We start from the raw sequence: 15,240 nt of genomic DNA, 5'->3' as shown, positions 1-15,240 counted from the left end.
GGACTGGTCGCCCACGATCGTTAGCATGCTGTGTGAATAATTTGTCCATCCATAAGCACATTACATCTGCTTTAGTGCAATTAGAGCGGGCATTGTCTGTCGGCTGTGCCGCATGCGTCATCAGACCCATTAGCTTTCGCAATCTCTTAAGCAGGGGTATATTCAAATCGCTGGGCCGTGATATCCAGAAAGTGAGCCCGCGTCGGCCTGTGTGATATGCCAGTGCAATGTGAGTGTCCTTATTTTTGAGTGTCTTTATATTCACACGGTTTGCTGATGCAGCTAATGTTATGCGCGGAAACCGAGGTGGAGCAAAGAGTGTCCAAGTTGCCCCTGCCATTAACTGAGTTCACGCGCAATTTATGAAGCATAGTTCGCAATGCTTAGCTGTTATTTCGTTAGTCGGGATGGCTACTACGTAGCTGTTGTTCCGGCTATAAATATTTTACGACCATTAAAATTATCTTGCTACTTAATTACGATTGTCGATTCCGCGTAATTTTCTTATATGGTAATGTTCTTGTCTTTTTTTTTTAATCAAAAATCAAAGCAGAGATTTCACGGAGCACTTTATCAATATTTTGACAATCCCGTTTCTGTTGACACCGATGAGCGACGGCGTCAAGATACTCGGCTAGCTTTTTGTTGTGCCGTATATTTAAGAACTGCGTGAGGCACCGAGGAGTGGTTTGAAGTGTTTGAAAATTGTTATATTCTTGACACCAAGATGACTTCATCGTATTAGTGCGCGGTGTCGCCCATCGGAGGTGTGGGTACGACGTGACAAAAAAGCGAGCCGGCCGTTCGTTGCCTTCCGTGTTTTTGAGGAAGTGGTCGCGAGGAAACTTTGGGGGTCGATGATTGCGCCCTGTCCCGCTTCTCATGACGACGAAAGCGCGTCGTGGATTGGAGTCTTTATTTATTTTATTTCGCAGATGGCACTGGATTGTAATTCACGCGTATTTCATCGATTTCAATACTACATTACCGCTGATTGTACCGTATACATCCGGTGCCATCCTCAGAATTCGTTCCAAGTGGGCAGTTTCTTGGGAACTCACCGGCTATTATTTGTAAATTAGGATGTGTACCGTAAATAGGTTAAATACTTAATTGGTGAAATTTTGTTAAAATCAGTCAATCATGTTACGTGATTTAGTGTGCAAGTAATGTCTCCCTCCCCGAGCAATCTAGTTGAATAAACATTTTACTTTCTGCCGCAGGCAATATATATATATATATATATATATATATATATATATATAATCCTCAAACCTCGACAGTGCATGTCCGCGCTTGCTCCGGTCAATCAATTCGCTCTGCGCTGACGATTGGTAACTGGAGCTCAGATGGCTTGCCGCGCAGAGTTCATCTGCCGTCTTTGTGACTCTGTCGTAATGCAGAATTGCCCAGTTACGCAAGCCAGGCTGTTAAACCCATATCCTCCTATGTTCCAACTTACGCGTGTAAATGAATAGTGACCAACTATCGTTCTGACGGCGCGAGAACACAGACCCCACACAGAGAACACGACACACACAAGCGCGTGTTCGTGTTCACTGCATGGCATCTGCTTTTCGCGCCGTTAAGATGAATGCATAGCAAACCGCGCCAACTAGCCCGGCAACAAGTCCTTTTGGACAAACGATCAGGCGACTTGTCTCGAGCGATTCCTAACGCTCAACTAAAACACTCAATTAGTATAAGCACCGCAGATGACAGGAGGCACCGGCGCCCATGTGTGCTTCGCATAGATCGGCCTTCTGGCTCGACCATGTCATGTCTGCTTCCCGCCACCAAGCGCGTGGGGCCTCACACGCGGCCTTGGTGGGCGGAAGCATTCAAAGACGCACTGAAGCAGTTGAAAAGAGGTCGGTGGCAGCTACATGGTGAACCTTGCCCATGTGGCACTGCGCTCGCCGTCGGGACATTCGTCGCAGCACGCGTCTCACTGAGTTCGTTGTGGTGGTGTGACTACTTCGGGGCCTCCCTTGAAAGGTGACTGTTCTCCGTATCCTACATGCGAGGCCGTTGTTAGCAGCCTGGGCCCATCGCCAGTGCGAGGGCGTTCGGTGCCTGAGGGCCGTTGCCGTGTTTCAATCTGGCCACGTTGTTGCTTTTATCGTCGCTTGGTCTAGACATCGCAGTTTTTCAGGAAGTACTGAGGGGCGTCCTCTGAGGGTGCCAAGGCTTGGAGATTAGGATTACGTTGCTGATAGTTTCGGCTTTACTGGAGAACACTCGACTTTCTTATCCACGTCTTTGCAAACTACTTGTCTCATGCATAGAAAGATAAAACTGCTGTGCGAAGACAGACAGAACCAGAGAAGAACTGAACGCCTTTCTGCTTTTGCCCGTCTGTGTCTAATGTTTATGAGGACGCACTGCAATGGCTCAGTGGCTGTGGAGTTTTGCTGCTCAACACGAGGGCGTGGGTTCGATTCCCGCCGCTGCGACCGCACCCCGATGGGTGCGGAATGCAAACGCGTTCGTGTACCGTGCTTTGGGTACACGTTAAAGAACCTCGGGTGGTCGAAGTTGATCCGGAGCCCTCCACTACGGCGTCCCTCTAAACCCGCTGTGCAGTTTCCGGACGTTAAACCCAATCTTTATACAAATCTTTATATGTTTGTTCTTCACGGCGTTGTGCTAATGTCGCAACGTCGCTCTTAGTCTCCGCTCGTTGTAACAGCAGAGACATCCAGCCGATGTCGCCACCACTTCAAGATATGTTAAAGTAAAATGTGCTCTGCATATCTTATTGTTTCAGAGTGTGAAAGAATATCGCGAAGAGGCGCACATGACTCATGATACGAACTAAGCAAGTTCTTTTGCAAATAGGGCGTTCTCCAACAGTCATACAGCTGTTGCGATTGCTGCACTCAGCGAGGCGCGTAAAAATTGTGTGCGTCACGGAACCACGTCCGCGCTCCTACCGCGAGTGCACATTTTACATTGACTTCGCCCGTGAAATGCGTTTTCAGCGAACGTCAAAAGTCATTGTACGACGCGGCGTCGGTGGTGGGAGAGAGCAGCCAAGTCGGCGCCCGCCTTCAGCAATCAGTGGCTCTCCTGTCGTCGCGAACGTTTTGATCGCGTCGAGCGTGGGCGACGGTCGAGTCTCCTGTTATCTCCCAGCCGTGTATGATTTTGAAAACATACTCTCTGCAGTGGAACGAGCGAATTCCGCGTCGTGTGTCATTTGCGGAAGCGTTGGGAGCGACATCGGCTCGATGCCTCTCCTGTTGCAGGGAGCGGAGACAAGGGGGCGACATTGCTCACGCGAGCAAACTGCGTGGTCGGCGTCGCTTAGGCCGCTGTTGACTGGCGGGATGAGTGGACGCTTGTGGGAAGTTCCCGCGCGATTACCGCGAAGGCGCGTCTCGCCGCTCTGCCAGCGTTCCGGGAACGTTCGCTGCTTTTCTCCACGACCCGCCCCACCCCGGGCTCGTCTGGCTCCGCTGAACGCCGTCGTCTCGTGTAGGTGCAGTGCGCGTGGACGATTTCGTGGCTGGCGCGCGTTATTTCGGACTAGCGGCTGTGATTGCACGTTTTCCGTTCGCACTTTGGCGGTTAGCCCTACGTCTTGGGTGGGAGATACTCTTCGTCGCTTCGCCAACGACCCTGAACATGTTCCCCGAGCGGAGAAATTTAAATGCCAAGGCAGAGCCAGCCACAGAGCTATTCCGCGCGCTGCACGTATGTAGCCCTCCAGTCCTCCAAGACCTGCAAAATCCCAAGTGGCCAAAACAGTCGGGCGCATCCCTCCTCCAGTCTATGTCGTAAATATTTGTACAAGTTACGTTCTTTACGAGCGTGGAGATTTGTTTTTCTTCGTATTTACACTACAGTTACACTAAAAATGAAGTTCGGAGCTTCCCGATCTCGCAAAATATAAATAAAAAGATTCTTTCTAGCAGAGGCGTGGCTATCTGTACTCTTCGCACATTTTGACATTTTAACATTCGTACATGCTACACGTGTTGTGCGTCACGCAATCGCCCTGTCTGGTGTATGTCCGGCTTGAAAGCATGCGGACTGCGTGGCCAAGCCTACAGCCAAAAGCGCAATAGAATATGCAAGGCTAGCAAGGTTGGTTTACAATGCATTTGCTCTCAGGGTTATAAAGCTGACAGGGATAATGCAAGGCATGAGATTACAATATGAGAATGGTCACAACGTAACCTCGATGCTTTTCTTCGTGTTTAGGAACCAGTGTTACGTCGTATAATAGCGTGCACTTTATCATCGTTTCTTTTTTTTTTTTTTTTTTCTCTCTTAAACGAAACCGTTAGGAAGGCGTTGGAATGCGTCTTAACACGGCGTGATACAACTGAAATGTTACGAGGTTTGCTTCATGGCTGCTGACGTTCTTAAATACAAAAAATACTAATAAATAAAAAGGAACAAAATTACGTGGTTTAACGTCTCGGAGAAGCTTACGGGCAAATTAGAGAATACGTACTGGAGTGCTCATTTTCGACCACCTGGAGCTTATGACGCCCACCAAGAGCACGGAGCGCTTATTCTCTCTTTCTTATTTTTTTTTTCTTTTTATTTGCCATTGCACCTCTAGCGGAATGCAAGTGCTATATGCAGCCGGGAATCGAACCCGCCACTTCGTGCTCAGACTGACATGGCCACTGAGCCACCGCAGTGGGCCGAACGCGAAAACTATTTTGCTTACCGACTGTACGTCCGCGTCTGACATTGAGTCCCGACATTAAAAGTTGTCCTCGTGATTCACTCTCTGTGTGATGGTGTTGGCCACCGCGAATTTCACTCCCTCAATCGCTTGATCTTATTTGCGCGACTGACCAGCTACCGCGCGCAGGCGCGGCGGCTATACAGATTAGCCGCGAGCGACATTCGGCTGACGACAAAACGCCGCGGGCGCGCCGATACATCGCGCGCACGTACTTGCTTCTGTCGCACATCCGACGCTCGACCGCTCGCGGCCACACGAGACGGGTCCATGGTGCAGCGCCTCGCGATCCGCGCGCGCGCGCCTGTCCTTTTGTTTCCTGCGCGCGTGCCGTGAGGCAGTCACGCGGGCCTGCGCGTCCTTATTCCAAGACGCTCGTGATTGAAGCATCGTCGGCCGTGCTTAGCAGCTGCCTCCAGCCCTGCCAAATAACGTCGCACATTCCATTGTCGTGCGCGTTCCCCGTTATCCGACGGTTTGCCTGGTTGGTGAAACCGAACGATCAAAGCCGAGCCTCGCTCGGTCTTGTTTTACCGGCCGCCTTTACGTCCCGACGAGTCAGGGGCTCGAATCGGCACTAACAGGGTTTGCAGCGAGGTTTGCCATGTATATAGGTGTGTACGCAGGGGCACGAGTTGAATGTGCAGCGCTTTCATTTCTTCGAGAAAGGCGAATTTTTGCGATGCTGCATGCTGAGCGCGAAGTCGCGGGTTCGATTCCCGGCGGCAGCTGCTGCATTTTTATAGGTGCGAAACGCAAAATCGCTCGTGCGTACTTAGATTTCTTTGCACGTTAGAACTCTAGGTGGTCAAAAGTAGTCCAGAGCCTGCCACTACAGCGTCTATCATATAGTGCAGTTACTTTAGATCGTTATAAACCCTGTAAATCGATCAGTCTATCGATAAATCACTCGTTGCGCATTGTTTTGTGTTGTTTCCTGCGCATGTTAGTGATGTGTTCGACAAGAATTGTGTATGGGGTGCTTCATTACTAGGATTACCGATGCGCATACGTCAGCAAACGCCTGAAGTGCATGACATGTCGGTCGTTGAGTATGCAGCAAGTGTTTCAATGGCCTATAAGTATAGGTTATTTCTTCGTTAACACATTATTCACGGCAGCAGGCGTCCAAATCACACACAAGCCCTTTAATTAACGCTCACTGATAAGGTTTTAATTCATGACTTGACTGCACATCTAATTGTAGAATTACAGTATTTTTGGAGCTCTTTGTCGCCAATGCCATCCACGATGTCCGTGTTCCGCATAGGTTCGTCCCTCAGTGCGTAAGGAAGACTTTGTGGATAAATTATAAGTGGAACACTGGCGTATTCGCGGCATATTTTGGGGAAGCATATTGTACGTGCCTTGACCGCTGCACCGGCTTGAATATCACCGATACTATAGTTAACTGAAGAGCTTATTGGCGACTGGTGCCCTGTACGGCGAAGGATGTGATGCCGCAGAAATAGCTTCTTTATGTCTAGTCAAACGGTTTTTTTTTTTTTTTTTTTAATTAAGAATCGCCCGACGTATACATTTCAACAGACCTTTTTGCTGGGATAGTTGGTTCACGTATAGAAAATATATAATGGCGGAAAATATGTCGATAATATGAGAGAAGTGAATGACCTTGCGTTCTTCTGTGTGATCGTCTTAGTTTGCGCTATTATGTCGTCTACACATTTCAACCATGCCGCAGAACTGGTAAAATTTTCAGGGCAGGGAAATCGTTTCTTCCTTTCTTCTAGGAGGAAGGGTGGGGGTGTTCAAGGTGATCGGCAGACTCCTGCACGCCTTCTGACGTAACACGAGTTCAGCGAACGAAAAAGAAAAACTGCTAACATATCTGCCAGAGACAAGGCAGCGGGAGCATGTACTCCATGGGAGAAATATTGCACGGTAAACTTATCTGAGGCATAAACACGCTGATTGTGTAGCTGTCATTTCAGAGCGCTTAGGCATTTACAATAAAAAACTGTATACTACGGGAACGTATTTGTTTGGTGACTGTTTGTGCATCGTTTGCCAGCCAACATTGTACGAAAATTCGCTCATAACAGCGCTTCGCAGCTCCAAAATATATAAAAATTGTGCAACAGCATAGTTGTAGCTCTAGGCGCTGATGCCATAAGCAGATAGTGTTTGACGCTCGAGTTTACGTATTAACAATCGCGCGTTCAAGATGGTGGCCTCCAAGAAGTACATACATGGCGAATGCGTCGATATAGCTGCTAAAGTGGCCGAATATCACGTACGTGCACAAGGTCGCGCCCGGGAAAGAAAAAAAAAAAAAAAACCTTATGGGGAGGGGGGATTTGGCTGTATACTTATAACACGCTGTTGCAACTTCGTCATCATCTGATGTTCTCGCTCCGTGTCATAAATATTGTAATGAGGTTACATATACGCGTTTATTGCTCAAGAAAGCCCTCACCCGAACCACGCGATCTGCGATTGAGTCGTGCTTGTTGACCGCCATCTTTTCCTCTCGAGCTCGGTTCGACTGCCGCCGGTTTATTTCCACTGGCAACTGCTGCCGTGGAACACTCGCGCTGTGCAGTTCGAGTGTTAGGGCGTTTTCTCGCGACACAGCGTATGTCGCGATAAAGCGCGATAGATGCTTCTAAACGGAATGGATGCACTCGGCATTACGAAACAGCTGCGCCTGGCTTCTTTAATTCGCTGTTCGCCGGCTGTGGTCACAAATACAGGGGACTTTTTGCATTTGTAGCGCCAGCCGTATTCGCAGCCGCCAGTGGAAACAGACTCCATAGCCTAGAGTACTTTACCTATTTTACTTTGCAAACCCTGCAGGCCGATTTGGCATGGCCCAAACAGTATACAAGTGATGAGCAAACGACGAGCAGTCGACCAACTTGGTTCGACTCCGGCCCCTGGACGTCCAGACCTGTGGTGCACTTTCTGGACACTGTCCAATTCGGCAAAGTTATCGAATTTCGCTATGTTGTCATTTTGGGCCAATCAGAGCCGACAGTATAGCGTAATTTGACAATGTGCCGTAATTTGACAATATGGCGAGACTAGCACCCCCGGCATTCACGATCCGGATGTTCTCTGGCCACGTTGGCCGCGCTCTGATGTTCGAGCGCTGTCGGTTTCCACTCTTTCTTGTGGAAAAAGGTGCCCGCGACACGTATCGAGTGAAAATTCTTATGAATATCGTCTAATCGTATACTTGCGCTGCACTGAGCGCGACTGAAGTTCCTCTGTTCAAGCGACCTCGTTGAACGACTATTACATCCCCGCATTCTTTGTGTGTGTGGTTTTATCTCTCTCTCTCTCTTCTTTTTTCGTCTTTCTGAGGTTTTACGTGCCAAAACCAGTTCTGATTATGAGGCACGCCGTAGCGGAGAGCTCCGGGTTAATTTTGATCACCTGGGGCTCTTTAACGTGCACTACAACGCAAGCACACGGGCGTTTTTGCATTTCACCTCCATCGAAATGCGGCCGCCGCCGCCGGGATTCGATCCCGCGACCTCGTGCTCAGCAGCGCGACGCCTTAGCCACGGCGGGTTCTCTCTCTCTCTCTCTCTCTCTCTCTCTCTCTCTCTCTGCGTGTGCCTTTCCTCTTTACTTTTCTGTCTCCCCTTCCCAAAGTGCAGGGTAGCAAAATTGATGTTTCTCTCCCAGTCATATATGCACCTCACCGCCTTTCGCATCTCATTTATCTCTTTCTCTCTATTGCGTGCACGGTGGTGCGTGGCGTCGGGTTCTTTATCGCGCTAACTTAATCGTCAAAGGGGCACTAAAAGAGCAACAGTAAATCCGTTTAGACTGACGAGGCGGTATTTCAAAAGTATGTTTGCATTTCTTCGATAGAAGGGTATTGATTATCAGAGAAAATGAAAAACAAAGGTTCCCTTTCTCTAAATTTCGCGCCCAAACCACGGAGCCAATGAAGTCTGGGTTTCGTCACGAATTTCTCTATTATAGCGCATTACGGCTGTTTTTGTGCGCTGAAAAAAAAAGTTCTCAAAGGTTGGCCTGATTAAGTCTGCAAACTTACCGATCCAGTGTAACTTCGTAATTGATCAATATTTCGCTAGCACCGAACAGACGCTGTCAAAATCCGTGACGTCATAGGCAGCTGGTGCGGGAACTTAAGGTTGCGTCGAGCCCCCTCTCTCTCTCTTTTTTTTTCTTATTGTCTTTATAAGCTTCCCCTCTCGCCTATCAAGTCACCGCTTGCGGCAAGACTGTCCTGTTCGCAGTATGCAATCGATCAGTCTAGTAGTAGTATTCTCTTCGGTGTCTTTTTAAAGTTAATTATGGTCGTGTCCCCTTTTGGAAACGTCGGTAGTTCGTTTTTTTTTTATGCGACATTAGGTAGCTAATTAGTAACGAATAATTAGCTAACCTTTTAATTAATTTGGCGTCTATTCATTACACATGTGTTCGATACGGTTCAGCGTTTTCGGTTTTTATTTTGCCAGACTTCGGTGCCCTTTTCGATTTTTATTTCCAGCTTGTCTGTGAACATTTTTCAGATGAGCGTTCGCTGACTTTTCCTGGTTGATAACTTTTCGCGTTTAAGCTTGCCTAATAAGTTAAAAGCGTAAACGAAGACGGGACTACAAGAAACACGGACAAGCGCTTGTCTGTGCTTCTTGTCGTCCCGTCTTCGTTTGCGCGTTTAACTTTATTAGACTGCGGAATACCAACTAGCCCAAATAGTGTCACCCTTCTAAGCTTGCCATATTTTTGTATTTTATTTCGTATTTTTATTTATTTATTTATTTATTTATATTGCAACTATATGGCGTACTAATTTTTGTTTACGTCGAACCGTGCTTTATGGCTGCAGATTCTGCTCTGTAGTGACATCCCCAACACAGAATAACGTTTTAGAGAAGCAGCCTAGCAAAGGCGCAACGCCAAACGGCGATGTGACTATGTAGAAATTACGAGGGAGTGCATTTGATATTCGAACACTAATGTAATTTTTGATATTCGAACACTAATGTAATTAGGCTTTATTTGTAACAATGCGCGGGTACAGAGCTCCAGCGAAGAGCACTGAAAAAAAAATTATTGGGTAGATACGACGCTGCTTAGCATCAGTGAACGTGCCTATAGTTCATTCACCGCTGTGGCCGCAGCGCGAAGCTGCAGACAAAACGGACGAAAAAATAAAGTTTTAGTATACCGATTGCCTAGGCAGCAGGCAGACGCTCGACTTTGACCTCGCCAGGTTCCTTGCATGGCTACTTACTCATGTAGGCTCGGAACTACTCGCCGATCGCCTCGTCCCTGCCGGCGTTCACATTTTCCCCATACTACACTGCGCACCCGCAGTGGTTTCTAGAATAGCTTGAAAAAGGTCTATTTTAACACTGGCGACTTTGCTTTTGTTGGCAAGGGTGGGGAGGGGGGGTTAACACCAAATTTCGTGAAAACAGATTCGGCGTGCTTTCTTGTTGCTTTTTGGTTTAAACCGAAATTGTTGAGCCTTCGTTGTGGAGTACAAATGAAAGATGTGGGAATATATTGTTTGTGGCAAGCTCTTTTGCATAGCCGCCTTCTTGTGCGCTTAGGAAACGAGAAAAAAAATCAATCCCTCGCTGTTATAGTGTTTTGTCTATTCGAGTGCTTGCACGACGGTGCTGATTATTCGAAAACGATTCGATAAATGATCGGTGTTTCAAATATGAACTGTCCGATTAGCTCGAGCACCGAATCGAATAGAAATATATTCGATTCGTTATTCGGAATTTTCGAATATTCGCTAACCCCTAGTTCGGATTGAAGGGGGAGGGAGAGATGCCTCCGGAGCGCGCACTTTCCACCCCCCCCCCTTTTTTTTTTTTTTTTTTTTTTTTCGTCACTCCGTTGTTGCTATGATACGGATTGAATAGCGCACAGGCCTGCGATGAGCTCTCCATCGAAACGCCCGACCGAATGTTTTTCTGCAAATGGTTCACGCGCTGGCGCCGGTGGCCTTGTCGCTACCAGGACCCGTGAACATGGCCAAGGAGGCACGGCAACGCATCTGTCGAGACCTCTTTCGAACCTCGGCGCGCGCGGTAGAACGCGTTGACACAACCGCAGTGACGTCAACACGCGCACGGAAACGTGCCTGATACGGCGTCGGCAGAAAACGGCTTGTAATAAGAATGTGAAATGGGCGCAGGAAAAAAAAAAAAAAAAAAAAAAAACATTGGCAGTGCAAATTTTGCGTGTTGTACGACTTCCGGCACTGCTTATAATGGATACAAGAACGACAGCGCTTAACGCAGCAGTGCTGTGGCTAGCAAACTTTTTTTTTCTCTTTAATGCAACAATGTGAAGCAGTGATTACAATGGCGTCACATTTACGCAAAGTTTTTAATTCTCATGAGGAGTCTTTAACATGTTCATTTTCTGTGGATTCGCTCAATCTTCCGTTCTCCGTCACGCAATGTTTACATTTTGCAGCAGTAGCTTCTCTCCAGCATTGGTGGCCGCATCAGCTTTATAATGTTTTCTTTGCAGACGAAGTGCCACCGCATGACAGAATACTTCATTCATACAGAATAAATCAGTCCAGAAACTCTATTGTGGACATTCCGCCATTTTCTTCGACGCGTGACGTAGACGCGACGCTTACAAAATGACGCTGATGGCCCTGATTTACTTACGTAACGTGACGCAAATTTGACGTTTCGCCTAAGAAACTGTAATGTAGGCATTGAACCTAGCGTTCTTGATAAAGCAAAACAGTTTTCCTTCCCAGTAAAAATAAAGCAGCTAGCTCAAAACGTACGATTATTCCATCAAAATCGTTTCTCGCTTCCGTCGTCTGCATGCGCACAAGCTGTCGTCTGCTCCATTACCTAGGATGCGTGTCCTCGGGAAATAGAATGATACCCCTGTCACACTGCACATGTAATGTCATTTGCAGTAAATGACATTCATACCGAATGTCATTGCGGTCTCGCGTTCCCAGAGCTCACGGGTAAACAAAAAGGGCATTCGCAATTGATGGCAATGTTTATCGGCAGGCTGCTATAACGAAACCTTACAAATCGTGCTTCTTGTTTACATATTTTCACTATATTGTTAGCAATACAATGCTAAACGTTGGATGGTTATTTGAAAATATATAACATTTCGTTTTAACTTATCGATATTGTAATTTTTTGCCAAGCCCTTGTCGTCGAGATTACACAAGTCGCGGGCCAATGAGTTCGGGAAGCTCATTCAATGGGCGAATGCCATTAGCTGTGAATGTCATTCACTATGCCCGTGTAGAAGCCACAAAAATGGCTTCAAACGTAATTTCATTCGCTGCGAATGACATTACACGTGCTGTGTGACAGGGGTGTGAGTCTTATATTGGCGTACACGTGCTTGTTTTCTACCTTGAGACAACATATACGCGACCTACCGGTGGTGATGAGCACACGCTCTAGGCCGCGTTATCGCGATCTCGTGAAACGCAAGTGACTCAACCCGACTCAGTCTGGCTGAGAAGCGGCCCAGTATCATCAATAGCGTTGTGCGCGGCTCAAGCGCCGGCGCTGCCATCTCTTGTTCACTTCGCTGCTTACTCGCACCGCGAGCGGAAACTTCAAAGCGCCGCCTTGCGTATATTTCTTTTTATAAATTAAAAAGCCACCGTTGCCATAGCCTCAGATGACGCGAAAAGTCATTAATCTAGATTACGATGCAAACGCAGCAGTGAAAACTGCAAAAAGTCGCAGAAAGTTTGCTATGTTCAACCAATATTATTTCAAATAAACGTGTTTGTAATAAAAATGATGGTTCAAAACACAAATGCCAAGCCCACCTTAGAGCGATGCAAATGCTATGAGCACGCGTTGTGAAAGATTTTCATGGCCCCAAATGACAGGGAAAATGCGGCGATACGCATGCCTCTCGACTGCCGTTGCATATGGCCGCTCATTAGCACAATTCGCGCGGCACGTCGCACCACAAATTATGGCGGAAAATTCTGCGATGGCGGCCCAGCGCAATGTCACGCAACGTCAAATTGACGTTTACGAAACAGTTCTTCCTGTGACGCTCCTCACGGCATATTCCTTCAGCCAATCAGCAAGCTGACAAGGCGGCTATCTTGGAGCGCCACCACATATTCGCGAAATTGCAGATGCAATAACACGGGCTTCTGCACGCTACCGTCCACTTTCCTTTTAAAGCGCTAAAGTCGCAATATAGGTGCCACAGACCAGAAAAAAACTATTAGTCGATAAATTTTGCAGCTCCATGTCACGTTTCGTTATCTTGATGATGAAAAAAATTTCATCTTGATGAAAACGCAAAATTGCATTTTGCAAAACTTCTGTTTCCCGGCACAAATTTGAAAGCACGTGACCTCTCGACAGCCAATGAGAAAGTCAACATGGCGGATAATGGCGGCCGTGCCGCCGCCATGCGTGTCGAGATTAGGGGCTCAGGACGGATCGCTCCCGCGGCACGAAAAATCTGCCGCGTGCGTTTTTCCTCTAGTGTGGTCGGGGCTGTACCGTTGTCGCGGGTGTCGTAGTCAGCCAGGACAGCAACCGCTGTTTTGATAATGTTTTGGGAAACGCGCTACTGCTGAGCACGAGGTCTCAGCTAGTTTGATTTCCGGCCGCGGCGGCCGCATTTCGATGGCAGTGAAATGCAAAAACGCTCGTGTACTTAGATTTATATGCACGTTAACGAAACCTCCCCGGCGGTCAAAATTAACCCGGAGCCGTCAACCTACGGCGTCCCTCATAACCCAGTGTGCAGTTTCGAGAAAACCCCACATTTCTTTTATGTTTTGGGTGGCACACGTTCATCGAGCGTAAAGTCGTTATAATTATCATTCTCCGAACCACGCCCAGAGGTCCAGGCGCTGTACACAAGTGTCAACCGGATTAGTGTGCAGCTTGCGCACTTTTTTTTCTTTTTTTCGGCCGCCCTTCGATTCTCCACATCATATCGAAAGGGTAATGTTTACTGGCATTCCGCCAGCTCCGCACTTCCTCACCGGTGAAGGTTCAGCGACCAACTTCCGGAACATGTTATGTTAGTTCAAGGCCTTTATCCGTGCGCTGACGACTCTCTTTTGGGTGACGCATAATATGACGCAAGGGATAGCTTTGTGGGATAAAAAAGCTAGATTGTGTACTTTATAGATACGCAGAACTGCAGGCTGCATACTCCATGAGCAGTCGAATTACAGCAGTCGAGCTACTTCACGTATAAAAATTTGGAGGACGTTTAAGCTTCACCTTTAAGAGTGGATCGCGATAGCATTCAAAGTCCCCTGACTTTTTGTCAGCCTTCCCGGCAACTGCAGCTTTCTTTTTTCTGCACCTTCGCTCGGCGCGCCGCTGCATGCCGCTGCCGTAAAGCGCTGCCGAGGAGGCGAGCGCCATCTGTATGTTGTTTTTGCAAGGACCACCGACTGGGGCGCGCCGCTGTATCAATGGTAGAAATGCTGGAAAACGGGTTTGTGTTCGATTTTCCGCGTAACAGAATTGTTTTCTCGTATATTCAAATTACAGTCGACGCTACCATGCCTGTAGGTTGTGGTTAAGTCGTACTTTACGATTTTTCTGACGCACTTTGAGAAATTCAATTAGTTCGCCAGCGCCGCTGCCCCACGTAGAGGGCCTGCGTGGTCGGAGTGGTTCGGCATGATTTTCTTGGCCGCGGACGCCGCACGCCGACACCGGATTTTCTGCGACACGGGGCCGTTAACGCTGTCGAGTTAGAATAGGAAGTTTTAGGTTTATCGCACCCAAAGTTGGGGGACGCAAACTGCCGGGCGTACGCAAGAACGCAAAGGGAGTACAACAGAACGCAAGCAGGGCTTTGGACACGCAAAGACGCTTGTAGGCGGGCTCTTTCTAAAGCTCCCTATTAGCTCGACGGGTGTAGTTCGTATACTCGGCTCCCGGAGATCAGGGAGCAAATGGCAAGCCCGAGTCTGCGCGAATTTAAGGATAAACAAAGCAGTTCGAATTCTTGTGCGTGCCTTTATATATATCTGTACAGATGCAGCACTGAGACACAGGTATACACACACACACGGATGCCTGTAGAGCGTTCGACCTCGTAGATTCAATTTTATGATATGTCTTTTCTGTGACCATATATTGCTGATATTCGTAGCCGTGCTCATCAACTTGGTATACTGTTCTTGCGGACGCGTTATGAGTCAGCTCGATTGCATCTCGACGGCAGACGGAAGTCGGAGATGGATGCGTACTATACAAGACTACAGAGTTTCCTTCGAGGTGAGCTCGTTTGCACAATCGAGCGGCCCTTTAGGCGCGATATTAAAACAGCCGGAAAGGTCACCGCTAAGGGCGCACCATATTGCATGTTGCTTCCTTTGACGTCAAAGCCACACCTACGTTGTGATGGCCTTGCCACCCTATATGTATATATGTATATCGTATAGCGGTGGAAAAATTGTGAGACAGCTGCAGCAGTGTCGCCCCTTGGTAACGTGTGATGCAGGGAATGACACACATGCACGCACACATGCACGCACACATGCACGCACACACGCGCGCACACACACGCGCGCACCG

At 47.9% G+C, this 15,240-nt stretch overlaps 1 protein-coding gene across 1 annotated transcript in view; it reads left to right on the top strand.

Moving 5' to 3' along the window:
• The window catches only part of LOC119459416 (lateral signaling target protein 2 homolog), a 52,256-nt gene that overhangs the window by 486 nt on the left and 36,530 nt on the right, over nucleotides 1-15,240 (top strand). The window lies entirely within an intron of this gene.

Source organism: Dermacentor silvarum, chromosome 1 (assembly GCF_013339745.2).
Source record: "Dermacentor silvarum isolate Dsil-2018 chromosome 1, BIME_Dsil_1.4, whole genome shotgun sequence".
Classification (NCBI taxonomy): Eukaryota; Metazoa; Arthropoda; class Arachnida; order Ixodida; family Ixodidae; genus Dermacentor; species Dermacentor silvarum.
The sequence above is the reverse complement of the archived record's forward strand: the minus strand, read 5'-3'. Positions and strand labels throughout refer to the sequence as shown.